The sequence below is a fragment of the Berghia stephanieae genome, chromosome 12 (genome assembly GCF_034508935.2).
Source record: "Berghia stephanieae isolate SIO BIC M18660-M18661 chromosome 12, UCSD_Bste_1.3, whole genome shotgun sequence".
NCBI lineage: Eukaryota > Metazoa > Mollusca > Gastropoda > Nudibranchia > Aeolidiidae > Berghia > Berghia stephanieae.
The window spans coordinates 22,287,339-22,309,387 of NC_088371.1; the positions used below are offsets into that span (position 1 = coordinate 22,287,339).

Sequence of the window (22,049 nt, forward strand, 5' to 3'; positions counted from 1 at the left end):
GAGAGAGAGAGAGAGAGAGAGAGAGAGAGGAGAGGGAAAGAAAGAAAGACAGAGAGTGAGAGGGAAAGAAAGAAAGACAGAGAGAGAGGGAGAAAGAAAGAAAAAGAGGGAGATAGACAGAGAGCTAGAAATAGAGAGGAAGAAAAAGAAAGAAAGAGAGAGAGAGAGAGAGAGAGAGAGAGAGATAGATAGATAGATAGAGAGAGAGAGAGAGTTAGAGAAATAGAAATCATTTCAAAGAAGGAAAAGAAAGGGGAGGGGGGGGGGGGGGGTGAGTATGTGTGGTATAGGGATGTAGGGATGGGGGTAACTACAGCCCTCTGTATACTCAGTGCTCACGGTTCATTCTTTTGTTTTTATGGTCACGAGTGGCCACAGGCTGCTCACACACGGTCACTTGAGGTCATTTTTCATGGTCCAATGAGTTTAATCGTGGAGAGAAGTGAACTTGATGAAGGGAAAAAGAAATTAGAAAGGGGGGTGGGGGATATAGAGGAAAGAGTTTGATCAATTCTGTGTGTTTGATGTCGGGTGGTGGACGGGTGGGATTCGTGTTGAGAAAAGGGGATAGGGGGTGGGGTGGATTGAACACACGTTTATTCGTTTGTTTGTTATAATTAGACATGCGTGAGAGACACAGAGGGAGATGGTGGGGAAAGATAAGAGAGAGAGGAAGAGAGAAATAGAAAGAAAGAAAGAGAGAGATAGAGAGAAAGAAAGAAAGAGAAAGATAGAGAGAGGGGAATAGAGGGAGAGAGAGAGAGAGAGAAATAAAGAGGGAGAGAGAGAGAGAGAGAAAGAGGGAAGGAGAGAGAGATAGAGATAGATAGATAGATAGAGAGAGAGAGAGAGAGAGAGAGAGAGAGAGAGAGAGATGGGAGAGAGGAGTTGCTTGAAGATTGAAGAGGGATGGGCCGAAAGAGACCCCCTCGTGAGTACTCAGAGGTGGGGGGCCCATGTCTTGCTTTCGCGTTGTTCACGGTCGTTGAGGTCATTTTTTATGGGAGAGTGAAATTTCTGAATTCGTGGAGATAGCTCAGCCTGAAGGCAGATGATATTATAACTAGCGATGGCGGCGGCGATAGTTATTATGACAAGTTTGTATTCAAAGTATCCTTTCGTCGTCTCTTTGTGTTTTATTTTTAAAGAAGTGTTTTTGTTCGAAAAGGGTTTCAATATTTTTGTTTGCTGATATTCCTTTCATATTATGATATTGTTTTCCCTCTTCTTCTTCTTTGGAGATCAGATAACCCAAATTGATAGGGTTTCATTGTTGTAATGGAGGTGGGTCCCGATAGCTCAGTTGGTAGAGCACTTGCTTACACGCAAAGGACCGAGATCGATCCCGAGATTTTTTCTACCCCCCCCCCCCCTGTCCACCCAACAGTGAATGAATGGGTAGCTGAGTCTGTTAGATTTGGCGGAAAGTTCTTTGATACACTAGCGTCCTATCAAAGGATAGCAAGCAGTTGCTGTTGTGAAACACACTATAGAAACCGGGATAAACCGTATCCTTCGTTATGTAACGAAGGCTCCGAGTGGCTCCAAAGGACTATCTACTTTTTTGGTGTAGTTGTTGTTATAATGGAGAATATTTAATTTAGCGTTTGTTTGAGAGTGTTTCCATTATAACAATGAGCCCTTAACAATTTGGGTTGTCAGACCTGCAATTACGTGCACGTTCATTTAATCATAAAGGTCAAGGTCACCCCGACATAAAACCGTTTCGAGAAAATGGATCAGATCTTACGTGTGCGTTTTAAATGGCGTTTAAATAACTAAACCTAACTAAAACTTTAAACATTTTAAAACGTTTCTCGAATACATAATCATCATTATAATTATTGATAACGATGACACAGCATGTTGATATTGAAGTGATTTGTCTCGGTAAGCAAGCCACACACGTTGGGCGCATACAACAAGATAATTAGTAGGTATCTGTCAGTCTTTATTGTTGTTGTTGTTGTTATCGTCGTGTGTCGTGGAAATCTTTGTTTGATGTGTTACACACAATGATTGAGTCGTCAAGAAAGGCAGGTCGGGGATGGGGGGAGAAAGGAGAAAGTCAGACAGAAAGAGGAGGGAAAGGTATAATATATATATATATATATATATATATATATATATATATATATATATAATTATATATATATATAATTATATATATATATATATATATATATATATATATATATATATATATATATATATATATATATATATATATATTCATCCTAAGATATCGTCGCCTAGGCATTCCACGAAGGAATATAGATAATTAATCAAACAAGATGTCTGATTTCAACAGGAATCACCCATGTTGTCCAAGTAAGCAAATCGGGGGTTAATATCCTGCCCAAAGATAGATAGATAGATAGATAGATAGATAGATAGATAGATAGATAGATAGAGAGAGAGAGTAATGCCAATTTGAGAGTTTAGAAAAAAATGGTAATTATAACCTCTCTCTCTCTCTCTCTCTCTCTCTCTCTCTCTCTCTCGCGCGCGCGCGCGCTCTCTCTCTCTGTTTGTGTGTGTGTGTGTGTGTGTGTGTGTGTCCATCTCTCTCTCACACACATACAGAGAGAAAGAGAGAGGAGGGAGAGAGAGAGAGAGAGAGAGAGAGAGAGAGAGAGAGGGGGGGGGGGGTTAAATGTTAATATTAGACACTATTTCTTAAGATTTGGAACGAGGACTTTCTTGCACGTTAGTAAGTTCGACACATATATTAATATTAGAAACGGTTACACATCGGATACAAGGTTAATTAAATATTTCACGTTTGAATTTATACAATGGTTATTTCAATATAATCAACTGCATATTATGCCTAATTAGTCCTCTATTCACTGTGTCACCATCAATATACACACAGCGACCTCGGGGGCAAAACTTGAGGATTTTTAAATGCGGCAATCCTGAGCGTCAATCGAGGACTTGCCGAGTGGAACTGCTTACCAGCACGTTTGTCGTATCTGCATTTCAACTTTTATTTTGTTCAAGAATGATGAGCACAATGAAAGATATCACGACTTTAATAGATAGAACGAAGTTGACGTCACTCAGGTCTTTTGTTATTGCTTTTTGCCATCCATGTTTATAAGTAATTCTCAATAAGCTGTATTATCCAGATTATCAACGTTCAAGGTTACACATAGTTTTGTGTGTTGGTCAGTTTTAATCCCTGATGGCAATGTTGTGAGTTTCTTAACCAAGCGCACATCATCTATCTATGCGATCTATATTATTTATCCATGTGCTCGAGTCCTTGGGTCACATTGTGAAATTATGTGCTCAAAATGACCTGCATTATAAAAAGTGTTCACAGTTTTCAAGTGGCTTATGAAACAGTTCTCAGGGCGGAGGAAGACTTTCAAAGCTGGGTTGACGAAATGAATTTGTCAGATAAGTTGTCCTTGCTCCCAACGATTCATCAATGCAGCGGAAAAGCGACGTCGTATCAACTCGGCAACCTTCGTTGTCCTCGCGTGTTGTCGCCCTCGTCTCCCCTTCCACGGAGGGATTTCACGTGTTTTCAGGTTAGCAGTTTCGCCCCACACCGCCAGCCCGCTACCTCAACCTTGTTTCACCCAGAGGGCCCCCTTTTTCCCCTATCCCCACCCCTCTCTTTCTCTCTCACACACACACACATCCTCTCTTTCTGTCACACACGCACACACACACACACACACACATACTGACTATCCTCATTCTCTCGCTCTCTATCTCAGTTTTCTCTCACGGTTAAACACACTCAAAGGATTACAACACACACACGACCATAAACGAAAACGTAACACACACATATTAATACACACTTTGTGGCGTCCTTTCCCAGTTAGTCGTATCAGTCGCATTAAAATACACACACACACACACACACACACACGCATATTGACGCGTGTGTATCATCATAACTAATAACTTATAACTCCACAAGCGAAAAGTGTGTACTGTCGTTTGTCACTTCACATTAAATACTCTCTACTTTTACAATCAAACTTGTCGCCTGCTTCCTCTCTCGTTCTCCCATTCAAACAGTCGTAAAATTCGCCCCCCTTTTCATTTCAGTGGATCACTGAATCTAACGAGGCGAAGGAGAGAGGATTTTAGAGTTTAGAGAGTTCCGAGTTGTGTGTGAAGTTGAAGTGTGAGACCTCGTGAAGCTTTCAAATACTAGACATGTGTGTGACCAGGGTTGCCAGTTTGGCATTTTAAATGCCAGATTCCAAAAATCTGGCATTTTTGAAAACCGTTTGGCAATAGAAAAATCATTTGGCATTTGGCATTTTCATTTGGCATTTTCTTTTCTTGTATATTATACTTCAAATGACACCTTTTCTTAATTATTTCTAAACGCGTAAAAACAAACATCTTCACATTTCTTTTTCATTCTTAAAATCCAACCGTGGTGTAGTGGTTTAGCACTACCACTTAGTAGTCAGTAGGTAAATAATTACCCCAACAGGAAATTTAGTATAATTCAAAAAAAAAAAAAAAAAAAAAAAAAAAAAAAAAGAAAAGAAAAAGAAAAGAAAACACGCAAGCCACAGGATATGATAGTAAATTGTCTATCAAAAGTGAGTAGTTTTCTTAGTGGGGGTGGGAGTCAACAGACTTTGGCATCTTTTTGAGTGTTTTGGCATTTTTTGAGTCTTCCCCTGGCATTTTGTTGAAAAATAATCTGGCAACCCTGTGTGTGACCTGTTGGAAGTTATTTTGATTACTGTGCAAACTCCACATAAATTTGAACACAGCCGCGGAAGTCAATTCTGATTCTAAAATCCGATTTGTTATTATTTCACAGTTGTACGGATGTGAGTTGTGAGTATTTCCGGTGCTTCAGTTTCAATGCTTTAGTAATTAATTTGGATCGCAGTGTTGAAGAAGTTACCCGAATGAAATTTCATTTGATTCGCTTCCATAATTAATTATAGTCGTTTCATTTAAAGCAATGCTCATCACTTCATTTTAAAAATTATAGACTCTATTTATATAGAGTCCTTATCTCATTTGGATTTACGTTATTTAATACTGGAGTATTCAGGATGGACTGTTTTTCAATGTTGAACAGGTGCATTTTATCTATTCGTGTTTTTAATTCTATTTTTTTTTTGTTTGTTTCGAATTGATATTAAATATATAAGTCCTAAGTATTCATAATAAATATTTGAATCTCTCACTCTTTCACCCCCCCCCCCCCTCTCTCTCTCTCTCTCTCTCTCTCTCTCTCTCTCTCTCTCTCTCTCTCTTTCTCATATTTAACTTTTATTATTATTATTATTATTATTATTATTATTATTATTATTATTATTATTATTATTATTATTATTATTATTGTTATTGTTTTTTACATTTAATTTAAGATTATTTGTGTGTTTTTGTGTGAATGTATAATCAGCTTCGTTTTTTATGTTTTAAATAATATATTTTATGGATAGCTTTATTATGACTGTGTTGTGTGCTTTGTTGTCCTTGTCGCGTAAAACATTGGTCTTTTTCACTTTCAGTTTCTTTCTCCACTCCCCTTTACTTCACACACGCTCTATCTCTCTCTCCCTCTCTCTCTCTCTCTCTCTCTCTCTCTCTCTCTCTCTCTCTATCTATCTTTCTTTCTCTCTCTCTCTCTCTCTCTCTCTCTCTCTCTCGTTTGTTCTGTATTGCTATCTGTCTTTCAGTATGTATTCTGTATCAATACAGTTCAAACTTTCTTTCCCTCTTCCGTTCTTTATGCCTACAATTATCACATCAAACCAAAATTTCTGCATGGTCGTGTGTGTTATATTGCTTTACTCTCTCCTTACCATACATTTTCAGAATTTTACCAAAAAATTGACACCCAACCTAAACAAATATATATTTATTTATTCAAACAGAAAAGCAAAAAGCACATTCTATATATAATATTCCTCAGCAAAATACACTCGACAAGACAGTGTCAATTTTGGGGAGGCCTTCCGAAAGCTCCTACATCCCCAATATTCTTGTTTTATTACGGGGTTTGGGAGGGGGAGACTTTGAAAAAAACCAAGCCCCCTACTAGAACATTATAAAAAACAAGAATACTGGGGATGTAGGAGCTTTCGGAAGGCCTCCCCAAGTTTGTATAGATAGTTCGAAGATGGCGTCACTCATGTCTTTGTTATTGTTTTTTGCCATCCGCGTTTATGAGTAATTCTCTCTAAACTATATCAACCAGACTATAAAAGTTCATGTTACACACAGTTTTGTGTGTTGATCCGTTATACTACCGGATGGCAATGTTATGAGCTTCTTAGCCAAGCGCATACTATCTATAACTAAATATTCTCTTTAAATGGTGGGATGTAGAAAAGAAAACAGAATGAGAAAATTGTTGGTTGAATCGTAACGAATGTCACGATTTTCCTATGGTTGGTAAGGAAAGGGTTAAGTTGAAGCCACTCAATATTTGGTATCCTATGTCAAGGAAAACCATTGCGAGGTCATCTGTCTGCCGTGTATAATAATCTCAAATAATCGGTATTATTATAAAATTAGACGACCAGCGCTCTAACACGGTATTCAAGTGTCCAGAGCACCTTAAAACTCTTTATACATCCGAGTCATTGGTACGGGTGTGTGTGTGTGTGTGTGTGTGTGTGTGTGTGTGTGTGTGTGTGTTGAATTTGCCATATTATAATATATGATTATTTCAGTTTTCTGTTCAACCTTCTGTTTTTTTTTGTCATAAATATTTAATTACTAATTTTTTTTTTCGTTTTTACTTTAGATTATATTCGTTTTGTTTTTTGAAAAGGCCTTTAGCATTGAGTATTCATCCGTGCTTAATGTAAGTTATGACGAGTTGGTTTAAAAACTGATATTATTATTATTATTATTATTATTATTATTATTATTATTATTATTATTATTATTATTATTATTATTATTATTATCATCATCGTCATCATCATCATCATATTTTTATGTGAATACTTCAATGCTTTTGTTGGTCGATATTTTTTTTAATCACAAAAGAGTGTAGATCCTGTATTTATTTCTTTCGATTTGTTTGGCATTTTTTCTTGGAAAGTGAATTGGCAACTACCCAACCCAGCTGATAGAAGGTCATTGCATAGCGCTACTTGACAGTCTTTATCTGTCTTAATCATAATGGTCTTAATGAACTGTCGTCTATCGGAGACTTGTAATGGTAATCGTGGGAGATAGTATATTATACAAAGACCAATTTTTTTTTTGTATGGTAAGAATATATCATATAGACATAGGCTATATATATATATATATATATAGTAATGTAGAATAGAGGCAATAGTAGTACAGTAGTAGGGGGGAGGGGGTGGCAGAAAGAGAACAAGAAAAAATAGTGGGGGGGGGGGGGGGGGGGGGGGTGTTCAGAAAGGATGGGAAGAGCGAAAAGTTGGGGGTCGGGGATAGGCTATGAGTTCAGACAGAAATAGAATGGAGTCAAATATAATGAAATGCGAGAAAGATCAGAGAGCCACTGGGAAATTTTAAAAATTCTTTCCACAACAGGAAATCGCAAGGTATTTATTTATACTAGAAAGTGTCACATAACCGTGGTAAATATAATAAAAGAAAACCAGCTATGTCTTTTTTTTTATAAGTGCGTGTGTGTGTGTGTTATAGTGAATGGTAATAATACATCCACAGTCAGGAGAAATAATATTATGTGTGTTTTGGCAAGAGTGTATACAGCACGCGGTTCTTTTGACATTTGCAGATGTTAATCTACCTCGTTTATATAATAGTGAACAGGAGAGTGGGCGAGACTGCATTTTGAAAATTATAAGAGTAAGACTTGTCAATTTTATGCTATAATATATTAGTTTGGTTCTGCGTGCACATATTAACAGGTCTGATACTGGAAAGCAATTATGGGCCTAGTTTAACATTGTTAAACCCCTCCCGATTTTTACACCAGTCCCTGCGTATTATTTATTCCTTGTCTCTTGTATTTTCATATCGTCGCATTTGCTGAAGTCAAATAACTAATGCTGTTTCAAAAATAAATATTGATGAAGGAAGAGAGCCACACACACACAGAGAGAGAGAGAGAGAGGGAGAGAGAGAGAGAGAGAGAGAGAGAGAGATGATGGTGATGATAATGTGGTAGACAGAAATGATATTTTAGAAAATACACACGCAGATCAGTATCCGTCTTTCAGTTTTGAATCGGAATTACTTGGTTGATGATAATTACGGTATTACACACCATATACTTTGTTATGTTATAACCCACTGTTGTGTGTCATATGTTTATCTTTTATGCGGGCTCTCTAATTATATATATATATATATATATATATATATATATATATATATATATATATTATATATATATATATATACACTCGAGATATCTTTCTTTCTGTCTTTCTTATTCTTTTCACCCCCTCTATGTACCTCTCTGTGTGTGTGTGTGTGTGTGTGTGTGTGTGTGTGTGTGTGTGTATTGGAGTTTGCACGTTTAATTGTGTGCATTGGTATTGTAAATGATTAACATTTGCTGTCCGTGCATTAGACCAAACGGTGAGTGTACGGGGAAAACAATTTTCCTATCCGCTATTTTTAAAGTTAATAATATGTACACGTTACGTTTCTTTTGTTATCGTCCGTGACACAGGGTTGCATGCAAGCTCCTTATTTTATTACGGGAAAATTGTTGGTGTTGGCATCACCGGGTTTTAAAATCATACGGTTTGTAGGTCATGTTGCTATTTTTCTTCTTCTTATTATAATAATATTTTCTACTACTGTAGCGGGAAGTCCTGAAGGTAAAGCCATGCGTGTATTCAACAATTGACATTTTGTTTTCCTACAGCTTCATTCGCTTGTCTGGTTGCAACATTTCAAGAAAACGAACAGCACGGCGTTCATTCATTCGTTCGTTTAGATAGCGTTTTGTCATACGTCCGTACTAGCTGTAATTTGAAGCTCAATGAAACCATTAGATGAATGAATGAATAAATGGATTGATGGATAAATGAATGGATGGAGAGATTGATGCACGAATGAATGAATGGTTTGGTTGATGAGCGGATACATAAATGGATGAATAAAGGAATCTCTGGTTAGGAGACCGGCAGATTTGTAGTAACTGAATTTGAAGTCTTGATACGCGATGGCGTAAAATTACCTTTGAGGTAACGATTTCCATACACATACCCCAGACATACAAGCTTGAAATTTAGGAGTAATTTACCTTGGGACTTATACTTATCACTGACCCTTTTTATCCTTCTATCATATTCTTTCTCTCATCGCCCCCTTCTCTCTCTCTCTCTCTCTCTCTCTCTCTCTCTCTCTCTCTCTCTCTTCTTCTCTCTCTCTTCTCTCTTCTCTCTCTATTATCTATCTATCTATCTATCATCTGTCTATCTATCTATTTCTTCCTCTCTCCCCCCCATCTCTCTCTCTCTCTCTCTCTCTCTCTCTTTTTTTTTTTTTTTTTTTTTTCTTTCTCTGACACACACACACACGCATAAACGCTCAATCCATCGTTTTATTTGTTTTGGTTTGTTTTTTTTTTCAAAATTATTCTCATTATCTCAGTCCCATCTCATCTTCTTACTCTGTCTCTCCTTTATAATGGAAATAAAAATGCATGTACCTGTGTGATTGTTGGCAATGCTGCTTTTATAAAATTATAATCATATGATATGATATGACGAGACGCATTCCAACCGTCGAATGTTTATGTCGATTTGATATTAAGAGCAACGTATAACCGTTTTCATTAGGAAATTGTACACAAATCCTGTTAAAAGTGATTTGAATGTGACTGAAACATATAGATAGTTCGAAGATGACGTCACTCAGGCCTTTGTTATTGTTTTTGCCATCCGTGTTTGTGAGTTGTTCTCACTAATCTGTATTAACCCGACTATAAACGTTCATGGATACACACAGTTTTGTGTGTTGGTCCATTATACTTCCGGATGGCAATGTTATGAGCTTCTTAGCCAAGCGCATACTATCTATATCAAGATTTCACAGCAAGAAAACAAATGCACATTTCCCCCTCCCTCCACCCCTCTTTAAAAAAATATTGTAAAATGGCCAATCAAATTTAAGAGTTATATAGATAGTTCGAAGATGACGTCACTCTCGGGTCTTTGTTATTGTTTTTTGCCATCCACGCTTATGAGTAATACTCACTAAACGATATTATCCAGATTATAAAAGTTCATGATTACACATAGTTTTGTGTGTTGGTCCGTTATACTGCCGGATGACAATGTTATGAGCTTCTCAGCCAAGCGCATACTATCTATACAGTCAAACGTAGCGTGGGATTTAAGATATGAAAATAGTTGACCTTTGCACACACACAAACAAACAACAACAAAAAATTGTTTAGAATTGTACTCAAGCGTATCAAAGAGAGGGGGAGGGGGTGCACTTTTGCCAAACTTCAATGGTTGGAGCGGGGATGCGCAATTTGATCAAAGTAGGTCTTATAGAAGAGTAAGTTGTTGTAAAATGTTTTATAAATAGTCAAAATGACGACCCTGTTGTACTGGTATCCATTTTCCATTTCCTTGTTGATGCATGTACTTCTACTTCTTGCCCGAAGAAACAAGATTGTGTTTCCGTGTTGATATGTTAACAGCGAATGTCTTATCTAGAATCGTTTTACCAGTCTTGGTGGTAAATTTTTGTATCATGGGATTCAGAGTAGTGTAGCTTTCCCCCACCCCCCATCTCCCTCTCTCTCTCTCTCTCTCTCTCTCTCTCTCTCTCTCTCTCTCTCCTTCTCACTCCCTCTCTCTCTCTCTCTCTCTCTCTCTCTCTTTCTCCCTCCCTCCCTCTCTCTCTTTCTCACTCCCTCCCTCTCTCTCTCTCTCTCTCTCTCTCTCTCTCTCTCTCTCCCTCCCTCTCTCTCTTTCTCCTCCCTCCCCCTCTCTCTCTCTCTCTTTCTCCCTCTCTCTCTCTCTCTCCCTCCCTCCCTCTCTTTCTTTCTCCCTCCCTCCCCCCCCCCTCTCTCTCTCTCTCTCGTCTCTTTCTATCTCTCTCACTCCTATCTTTGTGGAATGTGTGTGTGTTTATATATTCCACAAATGACTAGAATTTTAAGATTGTAGCCAATGGTCCAGAACATAACTTGGATGTATTACGGGATGTGAGATGTAGTCCAACCAATCGCCTAGGCAGTTCTGGGCCAGGTACTCATTTTACATGTGAGGACGGTGAGAGAATGTGAGTAAAGAGTCTTTCCAATGACTCAACTATGCACTGAGCGAGGCTCGAACTCAAGACCTTCCAATCTGAAAACGAGTGTCATACCACAAGACCACATAGCGGCACAAGATAGTATGTAGTAATAGAGCATAAAATGTGATACTGGCTAGATGAGATGTTGGGTTAAACATAAACCGGGCCAACAAATCCTCCTGGCCGGTACTGGATGTAAGACTTGATCGTGTATGTGGATTATAATAGCCGTTAATCGTTCTCAGGGTCTCTTTTGATCTTACTGACGTATGTGGATGAGAGAGAGAGAGAGAGAGAGATAGAGAGAGAGAGAGAGAGAGAGAGAGATAGAGATATAGAGAGACTGGATTGTGGGATATGGATGAGATGCGGTTTTGTCGTTTGATAGTGATACGTTCCCTGCTTTACTTCGGCTGGTAAGATCGTAGGTTCTAATTTAGATGGAAACATTTTCTTCTCTTATTTTCTTTTTTTTTTCTTTTTCATGGTTGAAGAAAAGCTGAAATATTGAAAATTAAATATATGGGATGACAAGAGCAGAATTATTAGTTTTTCGTTGGCAAAAAGTCACAAACACTAACTTCACTCGTTGATTAATTAAATAATTATCACTAAATATGACCAATTATATAGAGCAATTTCCACGGATTTTCCGTGCTAAATGCGCTTCACAATGTTTCATTTAGCGCAATATCCACTAAACGTACTCAAAGCGCTTTTTACAAGGGGCCCTTGACCAACATCAACCCGTAACATGTAGAACGAGACATGAGCGGTATTACAATTTTTTTTTCCGACAGAGGCAACGCTGTTAACGGCCAAGTACTCATTTTACACCTGAGTCCAGGTGAGAGAAGAGTCTTTTCCAAGGACTAAACTATGCGCCGAGCGAGGCTCGAACCCAGGACCTTCCGATCCGAATACGAGTGCAATATCACTAGACCACATGGCCGTATGACAGGCGATTCAGCGTGCGCTATATTACATTATCGTTGGCTGTCCTCAATTACTGCCAATTGAGGAAAGCCAACGATAACATAAAGCACAAAGAGAGGCAATTAAACTTAGATGATTCGAAGGAAAGACAGAAAATAAACGTTTCGATAGTGATTTATGGTTTAAGTGGCGTTAGTAAGTAGTTGTCGGTGTTCAATTTCGCGTTCATTGGAGCCCTTGACCTAATTATGCTGTGTCTGACTTCCTCTCGGATTAAACAAATAGGTCACGATTAGAAATGTTATATTTAGATAAATAGAGTTGTTCTTGTTGTTGTTATGAATTTATTTATTTATTTATTTTAATGAATTTGGGTTTTTTTTATTGTAAATGTTGTTAGTTACCGAATTTTGTTTTGCTGTTCATTACAAGACATCATATGCTTCGCTGCCCCCAGTGCAAATGTTTTACCAATAGTTAGTTATATTTATAGAGGAAAATTATTTTAAACATTCCTCTCGTTTTTTGTTTTGTTTGTTTGTCGATGCTATTTTTATGTAACATACTCACAACATCCGCCAGCCGGACATAACGTACCAACATACAGATCCATGTGTAACCTAAAATGTTTATAGCCTGAGTGATGCAATTTTAGAAGAACTAATCATTAGAATGGCTGTCTTTAAAAAAAAAAAACAATAACAAAGAGCTGAATGACGTAAATTCCGTTCCTTCTATTTAAAATGAAAACATGAAAAAATCGAGATCACTTTCAGAATTAATCCTCTTTCTCATTTAGCCTTTATTTGAACAACGTTAGAATAATTTGTAGTACTCTGGAAAAACTTATAATTTAACATTTGGCCAAAAAACTCGTCCTTCAAATATCAATCGATTTTAATGAGCCTCATATTGGCAAAATAAAAACTCTGAAACCTGGGACTTCGCGAAGTCTTAAGTTTGAGATTTTATTGTGTTTTTGTTTTTTTTGTTTTTCCAAGTTGAGGGCATTTAAATCGGTCAATATTTGAAGGACGAGTTTTCTGGTCAAATTTTAAAATATATGTTTTTCTAGAGTACGGCAGTAATATAGGGGATAGTGTGTCAAACTCAAAATAAATGGTTTGGCTTAAAAGTGTTAGATTTCAACGCGGAGATCTAATGTACATTACAGTACAGATGACGCTTGAACGCGTCTGAAATGAAATAAGGTTGCGTGAATGTTTAATATTTACTCTGCACTGATTGAATTGAGATTAAATTCTATATTTCAAATATAATGTTAACATTTTGTAGAATGTAGCTGAGTTTGCTAAGGTTTGTCTTCTTTTTTTTTTTCACTCTGTGGGAAAGTATGGACCACCTGGAAGATCGATGAGTTGTTGGTAATATAATATTGTGTATCGTTCCGGAGAAACTTGGGTAAATAAGTACCACACAATACTTATAGTTGTACCCAGAACCTCGTTAAGTACTATTATTCCACCCCTCTCCCCAAATAAAAGTAGCGCGTAATGATCTCATGTTTACAATAAACCCGTGACCTCAAGAAGTCGGAGAGAGAAGGAATAATTTGCCGTACTCTGGAAAAACTCATATTTTAGCATTTGGCCAAAACACTTTTCCTTCAAATATCGATACTACTACTATAACTACTACTACTACTACTACTACTACTAACTACTACTACTACTATACTACTACTACTACTACTACTACTACATACTACTACTACTACTACTACTACTACTACTACTACTACTACTACTACTACTACTACTACTCTACTACTACTACTACTACTACTACTACTACTACTACTACTACTACTACTACTACTACTACTATACTTCTACTACTACTACCACTACTACTACTACTACTACTACTACTACTACTATACTACTACTACTATACTACTACTAACTACTTCTACTACATACCACTACTACTACTACTACTACTACTACTACTACTACTACTACTACTACTACTACTACTATATTATTATTATTATTATTATTATTATTATTATTATTATTATTATTATTATTATTATTATTATTATTATTATTATTATTATTATTATTATTATTATTATTATTATTATTATTATTACTGCTGCTGCTACTACTACTACTACTACTACTACTACTACTACTACTACTATCTACACTACTACTACTACTACTACTACTACTACTACTTCTACTACTACTTTACTACTACTACTTCTACTACTACAACTACTACTACTACTACTACTACTACTACTACTACTACTACTATTACTACTACTACTACTATTTCTACCGCCAATACCACAACCACAACCACAACCACAACCACCACCACCACTTCACCCACATTTACTTTGAAGAGAGGGGCCCGTGGAATAATATCATGAATCATATCATAATACATATTATATTTCTCAAACGAGTAAAATACTCAACGCCGACGTTTGATAATATCAACAATCTGATCGCTCTAGTGCCCCCATCTCATAATAGCAACCAGGCATTGAATGTCAACAATATTGACGAATTCACTGACGAAACACTTTTGTTGTTGTCATTTTGGCCAGAAAATAGTTTGTTTCAAACATCAATCCCATACAACGTTGTTCCTCTATAATTTGTCAAAAAGACTTAAATCCGAAACGGGACAAGAGTCCCATGTTTGATTATATTAGCTCATTTAGTGGAAAATCTTATTCAATCAACGTATGAAGTTAGACTTTTCCAGTCAGCAGAAGAGAAAATACAGGAAACACACGTAACAAAATGCACCAACAAACACACAAACAAAATAATAACATTTTTAAAAAACGGGCAAAAATAAAATGAACCTCCCTCATTACCCCCCCCCCCCCCCCCTTTCCCCTCACACAGACAAATAAAACAAAAAATCAAGACGAAAACAAAATCCAACAAAATAATAATAATTTTTTTTAAAGAGAAAAACATACAACCCTATAAAATAGCTACAAATATACAAAGAAATAAAGATAGAACTGTGCTTTTCCGGTATACAACGAAATAGTGAATTAATGTAGATAGATCTATATTGATCCTGTAGACAGCCAGATAATTGTGACATTGTATTTTGTTATGACATGTTATTATCATGAAGAAAAACAACAAAACACAAGGAAGGATTGAGTCAATATGACATAACATCCATTTAGTCTGTCAGAGAAAATATTACTCTGTCAAATATAGACTAGATAGCAATAGCAACTTTTACTACGTTAACTCTGAAGAAAAGACGTTTGAACATTTTGGTCAGAAAACGGGTCTTTTTCTAATTCTTCATTTTTCTTCCTTCTTCTTCTTCTTCTTCTTCTTCTTCTTCTTCTTCTTCTTCTTCTTCTTCTTCTTCTTCTTCTTCTTCTTCTTCTTCTTCTTCTTCTTCTTCTTCTTCTTTCAATTATTGATCGATTAAAATGGTCTTGATCTTGTCAACACCTCGGATACCTTGGTCGAGAGAGCTTTCATTTGACAATGCAATATGCAATATATGTAATTTTAATCGATCGATATTTGAAGGGGACAAAGATCTCTGGCCAAAAATGTACTTTTGTCAAAGCAGATAGAACAGTTTTCTCTGTTTGGTTTGTACCGAGCACTTTAGTTTTATACCAGTTGAAGCAATCAGTGTGGGAAATCAGTCTAACCCAGACCTGCCTATTTGAAATTGGAAAGAAAACAAAAACGAAATCAGAATTTCCAAGGTAATAACATAGTAGAGGGAGGGGGCGATGTGGCCGAGTGGTTAATGCTAAGGCAAGGCATTGCACTGTGACCCGGAAGGTCCCGGGTTCGAGCCCCCGCTTCAGGCGCTTTCTTGGGCAAGATTATTATCCTCCAATTCGCTCACTTTGGACCACGTGGGTGATTCCTGTTGACATCAGAAATCTTTTTGGATGAATTATCTATGTTCCTTCTTAGTTTTCAAGAAGTTTTATTTAATTGACTATCTTTTTATTGTTCACAAGTTAAAGTCTAAAATTCGTAGTTATACGAAATTTTCGTAGAGGTAAGCAGGTCTGGAGTTTAACCAAAGCAGGGAAAGAAGGTGTACTAGTACTAGTACTAGTAAGCATAATCTTTGATAAAAAAAAATTTAGCTGAGAAAATAATATAATATGGTACTTCCAGTTGTGAAACACGAAAAAATAAATATATAAATAAAAACAAAACAGATTCCAATTAATTATAAGAGATAAGAAAAAATGTAACTTTTAAATGTTGACGTGTGTGTGTGTGTATGTGTGAGTGTGTGTGTGTTGTTTTGTATCTGGAAGTCCTGGGTCTCATAGGTATATATATATATATATAAGATAAAAATCAGTTTAATCGATCCATATTTGAAGTCCGATTTTCTGACCAAAATTTTTAGAATGTGATTTTTCAAAGTACGACCCTGGGGCTTTGTGTGTTTGTGTTTGGTGTTGTCTGAGGTGATAAAATCATTGGACCTTTTCATTATGCATTGTCCTAATGGGACCAGTCCAGCAGTAGTTGTTCCTTGTACTAAACGGTGTCAATAAAATGGTTTATGAACTCTCTCTCTCTCTCTCTCTCTCTCTCTCTCTCTCTCTCTCTCTCTCTCTCTCTCTCTCTCTCTCTCTTTCTTTCTCTCTCTCCGTCCTCTCTTCTCTCTCTCCCTCCCGTCCCCTCCTCTCTCTCTTTCTCTTTCTTTCTCTCTCTCTCTCTTTCTCTCTCTCTCTCTCTCTCTCTCTCTCTCTCTCTCTATCATCTATCATATTAACATATATATATATACACATAATATATATATATATATATATATATATATATATATATATATATATATATATATATATATATATTATAATCCTTTTCTCCCTTTCGCCCCCCTCCCCAATCTCCTCACCTCTCCTCCACTCTCTCTCTCTCTCTTCTCTCTCTCTCTCTCTCTCTCTCTCTCTCTCCTCTCTTCTATTTTACTCAAACTCCCTCTTCACACACCCGCACACACACACACACACACACACACACACACACACCCACTCTCTCACCTCCTCTTGACTTTTCTGTGTCAGATGTTTGAAATCCACAAAGACAACATTCCCTTGTCACACACCAAAACCGCTGTCATATCCATGGCTGTCAGTCGTCTCTATTACTATTACTATACCAATACTTCTTTCATACATTGTATACATACATATTTTCTTTGCCGTAATTGGATTCAATAGTCTGATGTCACGTCGCCCAGCAACGGCGGCCATCGTGGTTCTAAACAAAGTAATTCGTTTTTTTTTTATTCCGCATGCTGGCTAGAACTTTTCATATGTCTTGTGATCAGAATGTGTAAGTGTCAAAACATGATCAGATTTATGTGGTTTTAAAAAAAAATGGATACGCTTTTATGCTCGTCGGAGAAATATTTCATAAGGGCGTCCACCATTGTTCCGATAGTTTAGAGCCAGTTACTAAGTTACCATGCGTCATTACGAGGGAAGTGACGTTACGATGTTGAAGCGTATTTGTTAGTTAGTCGTCAGGTCAACTAATAGCATAGTAGAGCCATTACAATCTTTGTTTCATCACTCTGTGTGTAAGACCTACTGATTTGAAGCTTTACCCGGTTATCAGCCGTACTCTCTACAGATAGAATGCAGTTGACGTCACTCAGGTCTTTGTTTTTTTTTATTATTTTTTTTATTTTTTTATGAGTAATTCTCTAAGTAATTCTCAATTAAATGGATTATTCAGTCTATAAATATATGTTTACACACTGTTATTTTTGTGTTGGTCCGTTTTATTTCCGGGTGGCAAGGTTGTGCGCTTCTTAGCCAAGCGCATATTTTCTTTAGACACGCAGACACGTATATTTAAAAATTTGGCCAGAAAAATAGTCCCACCAACGATTGTTTTCACGTTGTGTGTGTGTGTGTGTGTGTGTGTGTGTGTGTGTGTGTTGCAGAATGGCATATGTGTGTCGCTTTCTGAAGATGTGTTAGTCAGTTCGTATACATTCATTCATGTAGTTCCATATCTGAAGCAGACGTCGGAGGTCATCTTCCGCCAAGCTGATCTATCTCTTGCCAATTCTATTAAAGCAGCGCCACCTTTCTCAGCTTCATCTGTCCAAGTTCTTATCCCTTTCAAATACGTTATTCTTTGTCTTCCTCTTATTCTTTTTCCATTCATCTTTCCAGTCAAGGCGAGTATTTCCAAACCAGGGTGGCGGATAATGTGTCCTAAAAAATTCCATTTGGCGTTTGATGATTTTTGTTATCAGTGATCTTTTTCTGTTTGCCATTTCTAAAATTTCTTCATTTCTTTTCCTTTCCATCCATGACACCCTCATCATTCTTCTGTAAAACCACATTTCCACTGCCTCCAGTCTTTTAACCATGGTCTTGTTTATGGTCCAGCTCTCACAACCATATAGCAGCACAGACAGTACATAGCAATCCAGGACTTTGATTTTGTTTTCATGCTAATACCTTTTTCATAATGTATGCACTGTTGAATGCATTCTTCGCATACCTATTTTTTTTATTTCACATCTGATTTTCATTGGATGTTCATTGAAGCCTAAATATTTGAAACATTCAACTTGTTGTATTTTTTGTCCTCTGCTTGTTATACACAGCGGGGGTTATTATTTTTAATAACCGCATACATTCTGTTTAATATATTCATTCCAGTCCCAAAATTTTCACTACTCCTGACTACAACATCCAGTATTCTTGTAGTTCATGTTCAGATTTCTGCGTAGAACCGTATCATCTGCATACCTCAGATTGTTAGTCAGTTCGTATATACATAAATATACCATCACTGTGTGTGTGTGTGAGTGTGTGTGTTGTGTCACTTAACGACAGGTGTCGGTACAAATAAATATACCTATAAAATGTTTTATACGAAGTATTATGTGATATGTGTGTGTGTGTGTTAAGTGTCCACATACAGTGAATGAACCCATAAATTATACACAGTGAGTTGACCCCGGCCCATAAATTACATTGATCGAAGAGGTCCTTTGTGTGTGTGTGTGTGTGTGTGTGTGTGTTACATCCAGGCTGTCGGATCAAATGAATGCAAATGCACCTGACTGGGGACAAAATGGACATATCTATCTATCTATCTATCTATCCATCCATCTATCTACTATCACATCTCTATCTCATCTACTATCTATCTATCTACTATCCTATCTACATCCATCCATCCATCCATCCATCCATCCAATTATCTATCTATCTATCTATCTATCTATCTATCTATCTATCTATCTATCGTTATCTATTCCTGTCTCCTTTTCTCTCTCTCTCCCAGCCCCCCCCCCCCCCCCCCTTCACCACACCCACCCTACCCCAATGTTCTCATCACAATAGTAAACAATTAAAAATGTATAAAGATTTATCAAAATGTAATATTAAATTTCGCTTTTATTAGAATTAGAGCTTGCTTTTCACAGAAAGAAATAAATTTAATAGGAAAATGATTGAATTAAAAAAAAATAATAGACGTCTAATAATATTAAACATCTCAAAGAGGCTGTATGTGTTTTTGTGATGAGGTGTGTGTGCGTGCGTGTGTGTGTGTGTGTGTGTGTGTGTGTGTGTGTGTGTGTAAACAATCGGCAGGTGACAATTGAGATTAAAGAGAATGATGGTCACCATGGTTACCTGGTGCTGGTCGCGACGATGAGATGACCTTTGTTGGAAACACGTCTTGACCTCGCCGGTGGTTGACCTTTCGTCGTTGTCAAAACACTTCTTCCCACTGGAACAAAAGGTCATTTTTCTTGTCTATCTGTGACGCGAGCTAAATGTTATTTTATAAACTGCTTGTTAAATTGTTGAGGAAGAAATTAACGCGAAACCTGTTTTTAAAGAAGATTCTCGTGGATATTGAATTTGGAATGGTCACGTGGTTCAAGTGTCACTTTATAGATAGTATGTGCTTTGCTAAGAAGCTCACCACATTGCCATCCGGAAGTATTAGGGACCAACACATAAAACTATGTGTAACCTTAAACGTTTATAGTCTAGTTAATAGAATTAAGTGAGAATAACTATAGACGTGGATGGTAAAAAACAATAACAAAGACCTGAATTGTGTCAACTTCATTCTATCTATATGCGGCTATGTGGTCTTGTGGTATGACATTCGATTTGATATAGCTGAGTCCTTGGAAAAGGCGCTTTACTCACATTGTCTCATCGTACTCAGGTTTAAAATGAGTACCTGATCGTTAACAGCGTTATTGTCTCTGTCCAAAAAAAATTGTAATAGAATGGGGTCAGACTATGTGTGTGTTTAGAGGTTCAGTAAATGTTTGCCTCTTGAATGGGCAACCCTTTTTCTTGAAATAACTTTGTCTTTCTATACATTCTTCTTATAAGGTACAAAATAACCTTTTGTCGCGAGGCCTGAATATAGATAGAACGAAGACGAGGTCATTCAAGCCTTTGTTATTGTATTTTACCATCCGCGTTAGATTGATTCTCACTAAATTGTATTACCCCGACTATAAAAAATTCATAATTGCACAATGTTTTGTTTGTTGGTCCGTTATACTTCCGGATGGCAATGTTATGAGCTCCTGAGCCAAGCGCATACTATCTATATGCATATTTTTTAAAAACACATTATAAATTGACGTTTTCCGGATAGTGGGATGGTGGTCGTTGTGAAGAAATCTGAGAGCAGTACTATGGAGGGATGTGCTGATAAATATGTTGACCTTTTCCTTTATGTCTTTCCTTTTGACGTCCTCTCAGAGAAATATGCCTCGCTTTGAAAAAGAAAGTGATTCACACCACGCCCATTCAGAATTTCTTTCTTTTTTTTTTTTTCAAAGTTAGCCCTCTATAACTGGATGTGCTTGTGTCTCTATTGTGTACACACGTGTGTCCGTTCACCTTTCTTTCTCTGTTCTATTCCTGGCCTTTCTTTTCATTTTTTTTTTTTTAATGAAACTCGCTGAATTCATTCTGTCTTGCTATTATTATTACCGTTCTTTTGGGGTCAAAGTTGAGATGCAGCTTCCTATGGGAATCGTGCTGTTTCCTTTAAGAAGTTGGCTTATTTTACAACGAACACACAAAGTCTGTCGTGGTCACGGGCTCCATGTAAAGGGAACGCGTTTGTACATCATAACATTTAAAGGAAATGTACAGTGTGTTGTCCAGCATGTTTTGCTTAAGAAATTATGTATCTCAAGAACTAATGGGAGCGATCTATATTCATGTTATCGTCCAACCTAGTCATCGATCACATGATTTGTTGCTGTACAACGATTGGACACGGGCTGTGTTTATGAAAGTTGTAGACATACCCATGGGTCATGCTGAGCAAAATGACCAATTGTAACGTTGGATATTTCTCAAACTGTGAACACTTTTCACTTTGTGGGTAATTTTGAGCACACTTCGCAATGTGACCAATGACCTCGTGTACATGGAAATTTTAAGATAGATCACCATGCCCATTGAGTGATTAAAAAATCTCTTTTTTTTGTTTTGTTTTTTTGGTGTTACTTGGGTATGAAGTTTTGGGGGAAATCCTGACAATGGCTGGTAAAGAGAGAGTTAAAGGACAACTGGTATTTTTTTTTTTACTTTTTACTCTGTGTCCTTATTCAAGTTCATATCGACATTAAAAAACAAAAAACAAAAACAGGTTGACCTGATGGTTTATCTATATTCAAACTAAACGATCTACTGTATTATCATTATTGTGCTCTGAACTACACGACCGTTTTTCCATACTGACGTACTCCGGAAAAGCCAATTTTTAAAAATTTGGCCAGAAAACTGGTCCTTTAAATTATCGATCGATTTAAATGACCCTCATCTTGGCAAAAACTCTCAAACCTGGGACTTCGCGAAGTCCCAGGTT

At 36.9% G+C, this 22,049-nt stretch overlaps 1 protein-coding gene across 2 annotated transcripts in view; it reads left to right on the forward strand.

Annotated features, from left to right (window-relative positions):
• The first annotated feature begins 4,697 nt into the window (after positions 1-4,697).
• Positions 4,698-22,049, forward strand: part of LOC144958165 (uncharacterized) — a 118,877-nt gene continuing 101,525 nt past the window's right edge. Inside the window, exon 1 of one of the 2 annotated variants that reach the window (XM_078889933.1) lies at positions 4,698-4,827. The gene's annotated coding sequence lies outside the window, so the exon portion shown is untranslated. Of the gene's footprint in view, positions 5,078-22,049 lie in introns of both variants that reach the window. The other variant, XM_078889932.1, reaches the window with a different exon arrangement.